The sequence below is a fragment of the Anarrhichthys ocellatus genome, unplaced genomic scaffold (assembly GCF_004355925.1).
Source record: "Anarrhichthys ocellatus isolate YVR2014 unplaced genomic scaffold, GSC_Weel_1.0 scaffold8, whole genome shotgun sequence".
NCBI lineage: Eukaryota > Metazoa > Chordata > Actinopteri > Perciformes > Anarhichadidae > Anarrhichthys > Anarrhichthys ocellatus.
Genome location: NW_022280038.1, coordinates 6,427,279 through 6,440,599, shown reverse-complemented (window position 1 = coordinate 6,440,599; position 13,321 = coordinate 6,427,279). Strand labels below are relative to the sequence as shown.

General features: G+C 41.9%; 1 protein-coding gene across 1 annotated transcript in view; it reads left to right on the top strand.

The window, feature by feature from the left end:
- The first annotated feature begins 90 nt into the window (after positions 1-90).
- Positions 91-13,321, top strand: part of znf609b (zinc finger protein 609b) — a 69,270-nt gene continuing 56,039 nt past the window's right edge. The window contains exon 1 of the mRNA XM_031848840.1: positions 91-1,895. The gene's annotated coding sequence lies outside the window, so the exon portion shown is untranslated. The remainder of the gene's footprint in view (positions 1,896-13,321) is intronic.

Sequence of the window (13,321 nt, the reverse complement as noted above, 5' to 3'; positions counted from 1 at the left end):
CTGTGTGAAAATGAGTCCATTAATTCAGCCCCCCCCCCCCCCACCACCACCACCACCACCCCTCCCCCTCCAGCCCTCCCCGTGCCTGTTGTCTCTGTTTGCTAGCGAGATGATTCCTTCTGTCATGTCAAAGGCAACATTATCATATTCTTGTTGCCTGGGAAACCGGTGCTGAGAGAGACAACGACTTAAATCCTTCATGGTGTTTGAAGCTCGTGAACATGAAAGGTTATCCGTGGAGCGGCGAGAGTCGGAATCCTAACATAAATGAAAGGGTCTCGTTGTTGGAAGCTTTTTATTTTTTCTGGCTCACTGTTCTCAGAGATATTCCCTCTCAGTTCAGGGAAATTAGAACACGGCTTATATAGTCGCAGAGTTAACATGTTCAATTTGCCCTGAAGTGTGAAGATCAAGTTTTAACCTAGAAGCATTGTTTTCTTTTTGTGGAATCAAGAGTTTTAAAAGTGTTGACATTCAACAAGATGCACATTTGATGCGGTTGGAAGGAAGCGAAACCAGCAATTATTTACAGATGATATCAACAAAGAATGTTTCCTTCAGTGTGTTCGTGATTACATTCAGTCTCTAAACAAAATGTATTTACAGCGTGTAACGGATTATGTTTCATTAAGTGTTTACCACTTTCTAATAACACACCATTCATACATGGTTTCTACTGTAAACACCTTTATTAATGTTTATTAATGATCTATTAGGGGCTTTTTTGGATCGGTTACATTAAGGCCTAATAATAAGAACAATGTTTGGGTTGCCAGGTTTTGACCTTTGGCTGGTGTTTATCCTCCTTGCCTTCATTGAGTATCTTTTACTTGATTACTTTATAAGTGCCATTTTCAATGCAGGACTTTTATTTGTAATATAGTATTTTTTCCAGTGTGGTATTAGTACTTTTACTAAGTAAGTAAAAGATCAGGAATTCAACATTGTTTGTACTAATGTAATTCATTGCATTTACTCAAATACTTTACATATATTTGGGCATACTTTACTTGAGTATTCCTGTGTTATGCTGCTTTCTACTCCACTTCATTTATTTGACATTTATAGTTACTTGATCTTGATCGTACACACATACGTTAGTTTTAGAAACAGAATAATATAATATTCTATAATAACATAACACGGTGCATAACGAGTGGGGTACTTTTGATACGTTAAGTACATTTTCCTGAAAATACTTTTGTAGGCTACTTTATACTTAAGTGGCATTTTAAATATAATACTTTTTTTTTTTTTTTTTTCTTGAAATGGAGTATTTTTACTTATTCCACTACTGCAGTTAGACGAGCTGGTGGATATTCCTCTCTGACAACAGACGAATTAAATCACAGTCCACTCAGAGTGGGTGATCCAGTTCCACGTCTTAACCCCCAGTGCTCTGTGGAGTGTGGTGACAGTTCAATCCGACTGGAGCTGCTCCTCCTCCTGGGTTTCCTCCCCGCTCCCACTGCCGCTGGTTGGCTACATTGTATCAGTTCCCACACGAAGAACCACCACGACACTCATCCACAAAACGGTGAATACGGAGGAATTAACCTGGATGGTAAAAGGTTCGCTGTGGGATTAATATCCAAGAAGGTCGCTGGAGGAGACTGGACTTGAGACGGAACCGATAAAAAAAATAAAATGCCCTCCGGACTGTGGTTGTTTTCGATGAGGACGGTATCACGAAGTGTGATGGCAGAAGTCCAGTGAATCGCTGGCCTCCTCTCTTGTGTTGGATGTCTTGGGGAGTGCGCTGCCACTGGTTTCTAGTGCTTCAGGTTTCTCTAGAGGTTTTATTCAAATTTACACTCTGATTTGTTCTTTTTTTTATGGAGTGCACGCCACCATGGGCAGACCAGGGTTTGGAATAGGAGTGGCTAGCTAAGTCGGTAAGTTACTACATTTCTCTCTCTCTCTCTCATTGTTGATAGTGCTACGATTCGTTAGCCACTTAACGTTAGCCTTGCGTGCAAAGCGAGCTCACTAGCTTTACACCATGTAGCCTACACACAGCATGCAGCAGCAGCAAAGCTAGCCAAGCCTCACTCTGAGCTCATTGTTTCACTCTGCCAGCTAGCGCACTAGTCAGATTAGCTCGTTACACTAAGCTAAGTTAGCCTCGTTAGCGTGTCTGAAGTTCAACTAACGTTTAATCATGTAAAACTGCTAGCTAAGTAACGCCAAAGCACCTACGAGCTATAGCTAATGCAGTTTAACTCGCGTGAGTGACGTTAGTAACGGTCAGCTCGAGGGGAGTAACGGTCAGCTCGAGGGGAGTAACGTTAGTAGCGGTCAGCTTGAGGAGAGTAACGTTAGTAATTGTCAGCTTGAGGGGAGTAACGTTAGTAACGGTCAGCTCGAGGGGAGTAACGTTAGTAACGGTCAGCTCGAGGGGAGTAACGTTTAGTAACTGTCAGCTCGAGGGGAGTAACGTTAGTAGCGGTCAGCTTGAGGAGAGTAACGTTAGTAACGGTCAGCTCGAGGGGAGTAACGTTTAGTAACTGTCAGCTTGAGGGGAGTAACGTCTATTAGTTGTTAGAAAACACGTGCCTGCCTGCATTTAACGGCTATTATTTTCGCGGAAAAAGTTGAATGTTAGGCAGCCAACATCTGAGGAAACATTAGTTAGACAGAGTTAAAGCTGCGGATTCCACCAGTGTAGTGCCTCAATGTTTCCAAAGCTGGGGCACCGGGGACCCCTGGGCATCCGTTAGGGGCGGGGGTTGATCTCAAGATCAACACACAATTAAACGGGTTTGTTTCACTCTTTCCGTTCTAACACAATGTGAGAATATGTGTGAAACTAATTATTTGACCCTCCCATTTCATCTCCGCTACAGTTTGTTACACTTAATGAGACAAGTTCGTATTTTCCAAGGTGACAAGATCTCATTACAATGGTGGATTGTGGTTTTAGTAAATTTGGAAAGCCTTCTCTCCAGATTATTTTTGTTGGCTGGTGTTATTGGGGCTGTCCCATCTCCATGAAGTGAGTCATTCAATTGAAGAGCAATTATCGTTTTTTACAAGACCACTAAGGGCTAACCCAGTGGTCTCCATAGAGTATGACAGTACAACATTAAAGTATGGCAACGTGGTCTGCAGCACAATATTCTCATCAAATGGCAGGATTTTTACAATTGCTCTCAATGGTTCTAACTACAAAACAGGAAGGAGACGTTTCTTCAAAACGGTTGCCTTTTTAATCAAAGCGGTATTTATCTCAAGTTAATTAGCCGTATTTACATATGCAAAAAAACAGGTTTGTGGTGAACAAAGCTGAGCTTTGGTTTTAATTGCAAGTTAGCTCTCTCATTCTTCCCATTGCGCCAGTGCCAAAAGCTAATCAAACAGGACTGGTTGTTCCCGTACGTTATTTATGTTTAAAGCGCACCTTAATAACCTATCCCAGTGTTGCTAATTCTTCTCCGATGAAAGTAGCTAGCAGCACTAGCTCCCAAAAGTCACAAAATCTGGCGTGAAAGTTGCCTAGTCGGCAGGCCGTACCTCCAAAGCCACTCCCACTAAATTATCATTATGATTGTAAACTACGAAAATTGCCATTATTAGTACTCACAGCTGTCAAGCTAGCAGCTTGTGGAAGATTTGGGCCAAATGAAATGATTGGACAGTTCTGCGATAGCTGGAATACAGTATTCTTAAAGTCCTCAATCTAGACTAAATATATGGACATCTAGTCTAAGGGAGTGTTTACCATTACCTCACAGGGACATATTTGAAAGAGGCTCAGTAGTGTCTGTAAATAAATACATTTGCCAGCCCAATCTCGGCCGATACATCGGTCAATAGCTTATTGGAGATATCTCGGTTTCGGTGAATATGTTGGCCGATAAGTAACAAGAAGTTGCAGTACAGAAATGCCACATTAGTTTTAAGCTTCACCACAGAGCCCTGACAATTTTATATTTAAACCTTCTCACAAGTCTTAAAAATGAAAAAATTGCTGTCTGTTATGTGTCAATGTAAAAAAAACAACAACTATCACAACCTCAAAAATCCAGTATTAGTCGAGTGTACCATCCAACTAACGATTAGCAAATTTAGTCCACAATCGAAGGTGAGAGCTGCCATGATATGTGGTCTCAATGTAATCGGTGGTTTGTTTGTTCAATAAGTGGGTTGCGGAAATGTTGAATCGCCTGCTTTCAGTGCTGTTTGTTGATAAATGATCTTGACAAATGATAGTTGAAAGGAAACTTTGAGTATTTTGGCAGTGAAACATTTGAACTTGTTTCTAAAGGGCCTTGAAACATTTCTGGTTAATGTTAAACACCAGTTTGGGAGCTTAGTTGTCAGGGTGAGGTAATATCTCCGAGCTGGTGGCACTGATAAAGGAAAGCCTTAACATACTGTAAATATGAGATAGTAACCCTCCTAAACACAACCGTAGTAATAACTGTACCGTTAATCCCCTTTGTCATGCAATAAACACTGCTGAGTCAGTATTTTGAATAATCTTAGTGTAGTTTGGTAATACTTAACGCTTTATCTCAGAGGTCGGTTGGTTACACGTATAGCTTTGTTATGCTGTAGCAGCCATTGTTTCCAGACCTGGTAGTTGTTAATGATTTCAGGCGTCTTACAGGAAGTAATGTCAACACGGTAGACAAAATGATCACACAGAACCTCAATAACACTAAATTAACTGTGTGGGTCTCAAACAATAATAAAGTGTTTCAGTATTTGGGACATTTCACCATTTTACTCCACCAACCAAAAAAGGCTGTTTTGTTGCAGGGACCGTAGAGACAATCACCTTTACTAGAGCTACTGTAATAGGTCAGCTGTGCCCATAAATGATTCAAGGCTTTCACTTAGCCTGTAAGGGTGTTTGGTCAGTGCTGATTCATTACTGACTCTTTTTCTATTGATTTTATACATTTTGAGGGTATTTTTTTACGTTGAGGCTATAATTACGTATCCTTATTGTGTACTCGTCACAAGGAAATCAATATAAGCAATAGTAATAAAAGACCAGATCATTTTTTTACCTAAAACTGAAATTGTGTAGCCGGTAAAATAACAATTGGCACACTGGTGTTCCTGTTCATAATCATAGCACTTCTTCAGAGCAAACATTTGTATTTTTCTATCTTTTCTTCCATAGCAGCTCACTGTGAAGACAGAGCTGTTCCCTTTCCAGTCGACTACCTTTTCAAAAGCGGTTCTTCTCTATTCGATCGCCTTTTTTTCCTAGCAGTAATTTGTTTTAATCATTGTAACGGGTGTTAAGAGCCTTGTTGTAGCACGCCAGACACATTTATACAATCTGACAGAGCCATCAGTTGTGAAGTGAAAGGGAAATGTAAGACTCTTACGCTCCACACAATAACATGACGTGTTATAGTTGTCAGAGATGTGTAGATGTGCCCAACGCTTGGATTAGAGCCGGGGGGTGAATATGAGAGCAACACCACTTGAGGAAACGACTATTTCCTCATTCACCAGTTAGATTTTTGTGATAACTGAGCTGCTTGTGTTTGCTGGAAGGAAGTGTTGAGTCTCATGGATCTGCAGAAATGGTGATTTAGTGAAGTTCAGTGTTAATTTTGACCAGCCTTTCACCCTTTTTGAAAAATCTGTTCCACATCAGGATGGATATCAAAGAAACGGCGTGGAAGAAGAGAATTTAACAGTGTTTGTTTAGAGGTCCAGGGCATCAGATTAGTCCAGGACAAGGGGATTATGTTGGCTTTGTAAGGCCCCCATCATCTCATGGCCTCACACCAGCTGATGGCAAAGTAAAACAGGATTTAGCCCATATCCTTACTACATAGCTAGTATCCTTACATAGCTGGTGCTTTGAAGGCTTTCAGACACCTCAAAAGCACCTGAGTGAAGCCATTTACTTTGGGTGAATGTATACCCCCATATGCACTTATATCGCACGCTAAATGAGAAGCGAATGCATTCCTTAATACCCTTTAGTGCAGCGGTGAGTCCATATTAAGCCTCATAATGTAGTTGGTGTCATTAGGTACTGGAGCACCTTTTCTAGGTTAAATCATTATACAGCGTTTCCCCCAAGGTTGGGATTTATTTGAAGACGCTCTCCCTAAGTGACGGGGGTTGGGCTGGTTTGAGCGCTGGTCGGTAGCTCTGCAGAAGAACATCGTCACATGACCTGACTTCCAGATGGTAGTCATTGATTGTAAATGTCTTATCAATGCAATTGTACACGGCAGACTTTTTTTTTTACTGCATTCAACATAAGGCCATTCAAAAGAAGAATTAATGCACAAAACATGTTTTTTAACAATTTTTAGCCTTTAGAGCGTGTCAATACGCAGTAGAGCTGCAACGATTTGTCAACTAGTCGCTCAACATAATTGATAATCTATACTTTTTTGTGTAAAACAAATCCAATGTGAAAATATGCTACTTTTATGACGGTAGCGATTAATAGAGAATCCAATGCAATATTCAAAATGTCCTACATTTGCATTTGACACACTTGGCCTAAAGTAGGCTTGCATTACAATCTGTTAAGCATTGTAGATGTACGTTTTAACAGTTGAATCGATTTGCCTCTAAGCTTTCCTGTCACGGGTTAAGTGTTTCGTATTGTGCTCCATAGTGTTTGGTGTAAAACCAGTTGTGAGAAGCGAAGCGAAGCGTGTGGTTTACTTGAGAGTGCGATGGGTGAGAGTGAACCTAGTATCTGGAATGGATCTGTGTTTCTATAGTCAATATTGATCCACCCATTGTGTGAACTGTCGTGTTATGTGAGAACCTAGCCTCCTTTTTTTTTTTTTTTCCCCTTGCTCGGTGCTACTATTTGTAAAGTCGACTAAATGTGACATTTGTCACTTGAACTGTAATGTCGTATCACGGGTCAAAGAATATGCAACTCCGCTTTAGTTTTTATAGCACTGAGTGGATTTCTCACTCGGAATTGCCAATTACAGCCGAAAAGAGCACACACTGAATGCTTGTTGCACAGTGGCTGCTCTGCCAAAGACTGGTGATCCATCTTTTCCTGGGACGCGAGCCCAGGTTACACTCAACCCCCCCCCCCCCCCACACACACACACAAGCTATAAAGATATTGTCAGCTTTTGTGGCGCAGCACGGTCTTGAGTGCTGCAGAAATGCCGTCTCATTTGCCTTCGGTTTGAAGCATCGTCCTCTGTGTTCTTAGAGAGAAAAGCCAGAGAAACGCAACGAGTCAATCCGAGCTCATTTCGACGGGTTTGGTTCTATTGTCGTGCTGTTGTAACAACTGAGCCCTGTCAAATTGCTTTAGTATGTTCAACACACAGTTGCTTTCAGCACGGTTTTCATTCATCCACTCATAAGCAACATGACCTCATTAATCACTCTCGCCTCACTTGTTCCCGACACTCGTGATCTTTTCACTTGAAGTTGCAATTTTCCATCTTACAAATGGCTGATTTATACACCAGTGTTCTAGACACTGACGTGAAACTGTTGTGCTAACTGTTGTGCTAAGACCTAATGTGTTGACAGAAAAGCAGTTATGTCTGGCATCCTCCCTGCTGCGTTGAGCTCGATATTAGCTGTCTTTTTATGAAGATACCATTTTGAGTTCATCTTATTGTAGAACAAGAAAGGTCTGTGAAGACGTTATGTGTGGGAATTCCTCAGAGCGACATCAATACTCGAGCACGGTGGCAGTGGGTGGTTCTGACAATCCGTCGCCTCTCTCAGCTGACACGCCGGTACATCCCTCGTGCTTTCGACGAGTAGATGAGAGAACATCCACGAAGGACAAAATTGGGGCGGTCTAAACATATGATCAAGTGGAACTTGGATACAAATATACTTTGTGTAAAAGCAGTCATTATTTTTGTTGTCGCTAACGAATTTCTACTATTCTGTTTCACCTCACTGCCCGAGCACACACTGTAACGGACACGTTATACCCGTTTGAGTTGGAAACGCATTCCCACCAAAGCAGCTTCGGTTTATAGAGCTCTGAAGTGTTGTAATCTCTGGCCCACAGTGATAATGTCCACTCTCCTTTTTTTACTGAGCATGGATAAGAAATTCACTGGCATTACAGGTGTCGGTTGTTTGATTCTCCAGAACATATAAATATCATGGGCATAGTTTATGAGGCCATATACTTTCAGTTGTTCAATAGTAAAAACACTACGAATGAAACTAGTACTGGTTCTGTTTTCTGCTTGCGATTTTTATTGATCGACTTCAAAACTGGTCCGAGTCTGCGTTACCACTTTAAAGAAATCCCCATTAAATCCGCTCATTTTGAGCGAAACCCTTAGTTTTGGCGTGCAGTCACATGAGGGCCCTCAAGGTTTGACAGTCACAGTTGGCCGGTTGCCCTCGGCAACCACATTTGGACCAGTGTCAACCATTTTGTGTCCTCTGGTTTCTGTTTTTAGTAACGAACACACTGGTTCCTCTGTCCTTGGCATGAAATCCTTTCAGAGTGCCGCTGTTGTGCTTTGTTGGAAATGTCTGATAACACAAACCCAGAAGATATTTTCTGACTTTGAGAGAGTTAAACCCAAACAAAATGAAAGGAGTTGAAACGATTAGTCAATCAAATCAGACCCCGGATACAAACTACAGATCCGATGAGTCATTGTCTGCAGCTGTTCATTTTTCAATTAATCTGACATGGTCATGGTACCGGATTCCCCTATTTTTTCACACAAAATGTGTCGTCCTCTGAAGGAAAATCAAAAGATAGATCACACGTAAACATGTCAATCTAAAGAGTAGAGATCCTAAAACAGCCAGCGCACAGCTATGGATCCTCACACACCGAGTGGTCGAGTTGAATCCTCCGGTCAGACTGCTTTTCCGCTCTTTGTATGTGTTTTGAAGTATTCTGAAACATATTTTTGCGCGTCTATGACACAGTGTGCTAACTGGCCGCATGCGACTGGCGCACGCCGCTTTGAGCCTTCGCCGGCGATGTTTTTTCTATTCATTCCTGTCGCTACTCGATGGATAAGGAACGGCTGATTTGTGAGGTTTTGAACACCAAAAACCTGGAGGGGGGATCGCCGGGAGATCACCGGAATGTTTCTTTTCCGGTAGATACCGCACGGTTATTGTGGGGACAAAATGAGCCGGACAGACGCTACAGAGTGAGTTTAAGTAAATGCGAGAAAGCGGGCAAATGAGTAGTGAAAACGTTTCAATTCCTCGTCTGATCGGCCTTTTATAGAGACCACCAATTACACTATTTTAAGGAACGGTCGGTAGTCGATTGATCGGAGCGACTTACTGTTTATCCGCAGGCGGTTGACATTGTTTTCTTCTGGTTTCCGTGCCACGATGCTTTGTTTGCAGTGTGGACATTTGTCTAAACAGTCAGAGAAGCAGTCTTGTGGCTTCAACGTAAGTGGATTGGACCGTCCTGACTGGTTTGGAAAAATATTGGTGGCAAACGTTTCACTCAACAGCTTAAGGCAGATTTCTGCCTCCGTGTTGAGATGTTGTGGCAACAGAGGCTTCATGACGACCACATGAATTGTAATTAGACCGCTTTGTCTGCTTCGTGTTTTCTCCGACGTCTCCATTCCGTTGCTAGTATTTGTTCATCGGGGAAGACAACATGGAGCAGGCTCAACAAAAACTAAACCGCTCGATAATCCTCTTCACAATGTTGGACGAATGTGTGTTTTGTGATCTTGGACGGTCATTTTTCCAGAAGGCCTCTTCTAATCACGACCGGCTCTTTCTTTAACTAAGGGAATAAATGATGGTAAACTCCAATTACTTTGAGTGTGTAATAAATGAACAACACATCTGTCTAGTGAGGTGGCGTTGTCACGACAATCAACGGGTTCCATCTCGCGCCGAACTATAAATCAGTTCCCACACCGAAGGAATCTACTGCAGGAGCAGTGAAACAAGTCGACAGAGAAGCATAAATTCACTTTTAGTGTTGTTAGTAGTAAAGACAAATATTGAGATCCTCCGAGCTGCGAATATATCAGACTTAATACGGCTATGTCGTACAGCACTGCTGAGGAAGAGCACTTGTGCTGTTGTGAATGCCTGTCTTGGGTTTTTACTTGTCGCGTACTGTTGTCTGCCAAAGAACATAGATTACACAGCAACATAAAAGGGAGAATATGAGGTCTGCCGAGGTCTACTTGTTTGCTTTGCATTTTAATTCGGCAGACGCTATAAAAGAAGATTGATGACGTCGGAGAGAAGGAAAGCAGACATGTGGGAGAGGAGAGGTAGATGGATAACTGAAGGAAGTGGAGATTATTTACAATCTGAGGAAAAGGCAAGCAAGCGTGTGCTCTTTGTTTTTCTTCTTTTTATTTAGTTTTCAGGTTGACTGAGCTTTGACCTAGCTGACTTGCATTTTTGGAGGTGGATACACATGTGACCTCTGCGTTAAACAGGTGACCCATGAACGGATCGTGGTGGCAGCAAATATGTAAACGTGGCCGTCAGACGTCTGAATAAGGCAAACGTATTTAAACGTAATATTAGGTGGTGTTGTTTTTAGCATGATTACGTTGTCTTTCTCGCCACAAAACCCCATTTTGCTATTTTGCGGCATGGAATCTATGGATGTTTACAACAGCAGTGTAGTTCCAGGAGTTTAAATCCAGTTTGCTCTGTGTCTAAAAAAAGCCGAAAAGAGGTTAAGCAAACATCCTGCTCCAACAAGCAATTATACATTAAAGGAAAGCGTCATAATACACAAGTCTGGTTTTATCTCCATACTGGGTGCAACCACTGATATCAGTGACAATGCAACACGCCGCTCCTCCCCTGCCTTGCAAACCGTTTCCAGCATTTTGATAAGCCGCCCGTGATTGAGTGTGTTCACTCACTGTCAGATGTTACTGCCCACTTTTGCGGTTTTATGAGCCAGACGTCGGCTGCGAGATGAAGCTGCACAAGGCCGAAGGAAGAAGGCACATTTAATGCGATGCTATGCGCATAAAAAAGCTAAGCTGCAGCGATTGACTCTGCACTGTCAAAAACCTCCACAGCAATTCTGATCAATCGTGAACCAGGAGCTCATTCCTGATACCGTCAATGTTTTGAATGCGACACTCTCGGGGACATATCGCTGTTTCATTGATTCTGGAAAGCTTCCACGTGAGAGTGACGCCGCTGTCCGATGCTGTTAAGCAGCTGCTGCAGGAGAGACAGGCTGTTATGGGAGGTTAATGGTTGCCCATGCCCTCTGTAGTTAGACATTCACATGGCAACAACTGTCCACGGCACAAACAGTCGTGCAGTATATGAGTCAATCAGCAGTGGCCTGTTGTCCTCTCACAGTGAGGCCGGTGTTCCCCGCGGTGCTAGTTTTGCCGCTTTATTACAGATTTCTGCAGATCAGTCAGGAGGTAAGTGGATGATTCAGTTTGGATTAAACTAGTTTAACAAGTCGTATGTAGATACTAGTGGTGTGACGGACCACGGTGGATCCGTGATCCGTACGGGTGGCCCCTCATGGGATTAATTACACAGTTTAAGGTTAACTATCACAATGTGGAATCAAGTTTTACTGACGATCGTTATCCGCCAATATTCAGCACATCGTTTATGCTTTTCTAGTCGCCAATCTCTGATAACGTTACACTGTAAACAACCAATCTGTGTTTAAATTGACAGGAGAACAAAGGTTCCCTTCAGTTGCATTATGATGCGTTCAGGCTCTGTAAAAATGAGTATTGGGTGAAGGTAAATTCTAACGTTATCATGATGTCTTCACATGTGATCTCGTAAAATGTAGTGTTGGTGAGAAACCAACAAACAAACCAGTTGTTTGGAGATGTTTTCACAACAACATATAAATAGATAATAGAGATGAATTATGAGCTGTTTACACTAAACAGACTATAATACTTAATTAAAACTAGTAATGAAAAGAATGGTTTTAATCCATAAAAATACAATCTTTGATTTCCTTATCATTGGAATATGAAGAAAAAAACATTCGAAATTACTCTAACAAAGTAAAAGGATAACATTTCGAATTTTTTGATGGTTTACATACTTCAGAGCGGTTGAAATGATTTTTGGGATGGTGGCAAGAAATATAAACAGTCTGGAGCCTTGTAGGCTAGCTGCTATAAGCAAACAAAAATATGGATCAGCAGTGATCGGCAATTAGTATCGGCGCCAAAAAAGATCTGTGAGCCGAACTGTGAGATTTATGACCGTTGCTCCACTATTAGATACCGTACATAAGGCGGAATGTCTTGTTTGCAGATGGTTATTTCAGCAATAACTTGCTGGAATCCGGCCTGGCAGGCTGCCTGTGCAGGAATGCATGTTATAAACAATACTTTATCTTATTCTATCACACACACACACGCCCCCAGCAGTGTTATACAAGGGACTGTCTGCTCTTTAGCCTCAGGCCTTGTCCTCTCACACCTCTTCCTTCTCTCCCTCATTTGTCAGTCAGTATTTCAATAGAAAAACAAGCTTACTTTACCCAACACATTTATTCAACTCCTTCTGTGTTTACATTTTGTAATCAGGAGAAAAACCTCACTGTGACGTTGATGGACTGATGGCACTTAAGATTGTAACAATGCACAGTTAGTACAGTCTGTAGTAGTGTCTGTCACCAGTACGTGCATGTCCTAGCTGAAGTTATCTGCTGCTTCTTGAACGTTGGTTGTATCCACAATGAAATGAGGATTAAATCCGATTTTAGCTGCTTTCTTGCTAACACCCTTTCTTTCTTGTGCACCATCTTTGATTCTCTTTATAAAAAGGTCCCGCCCACTATTTTCCAACCATAAAGCAAATGCCTGATTCATGTGTTGGGTGAAAGGAGAGACAGAGAGAGAAACATCACGCCTGCACTCACAAATAAACTACATTTGGTAATGTGCTAGCCTGTGTCTGTAACTGTCGGGAAATGGCGACGCTGATATGGCATCGAGGTGTAAATTATGTTCAGTTAATGCGACCGCTTCAGACAACAAAATGTTTATAGCGGGTGTTTGGCATATGGCTGCACTGTAAATCGCTGTTGTGACATTACATTACATGTTGATTTTCTCCTTATGTGTAGACCTGAATTTAGCATCTCGGGAAGAAAATGTGATGCACAACACCCATCGTCCATCTTAAAATCAAGTGTTTGAGCCTTTTATTTTTCAAATGTTACTTGTGTGGTGGTATCTTTATCTTTAGTAGCTCCCCACTGCGGTCAAATTACCATGTAAGTTCCTTTTGTCAGATTTCTGTCAGAAATGGACCCTTTAATGAGGCGTTTTTTGTTAGTGATGCAAAATCTGGCACATAGTGACTTATTGCTGATTCAGGAGGAAGCGTGAGTTGTTGGTTAAGCTCTGCGCCGTCT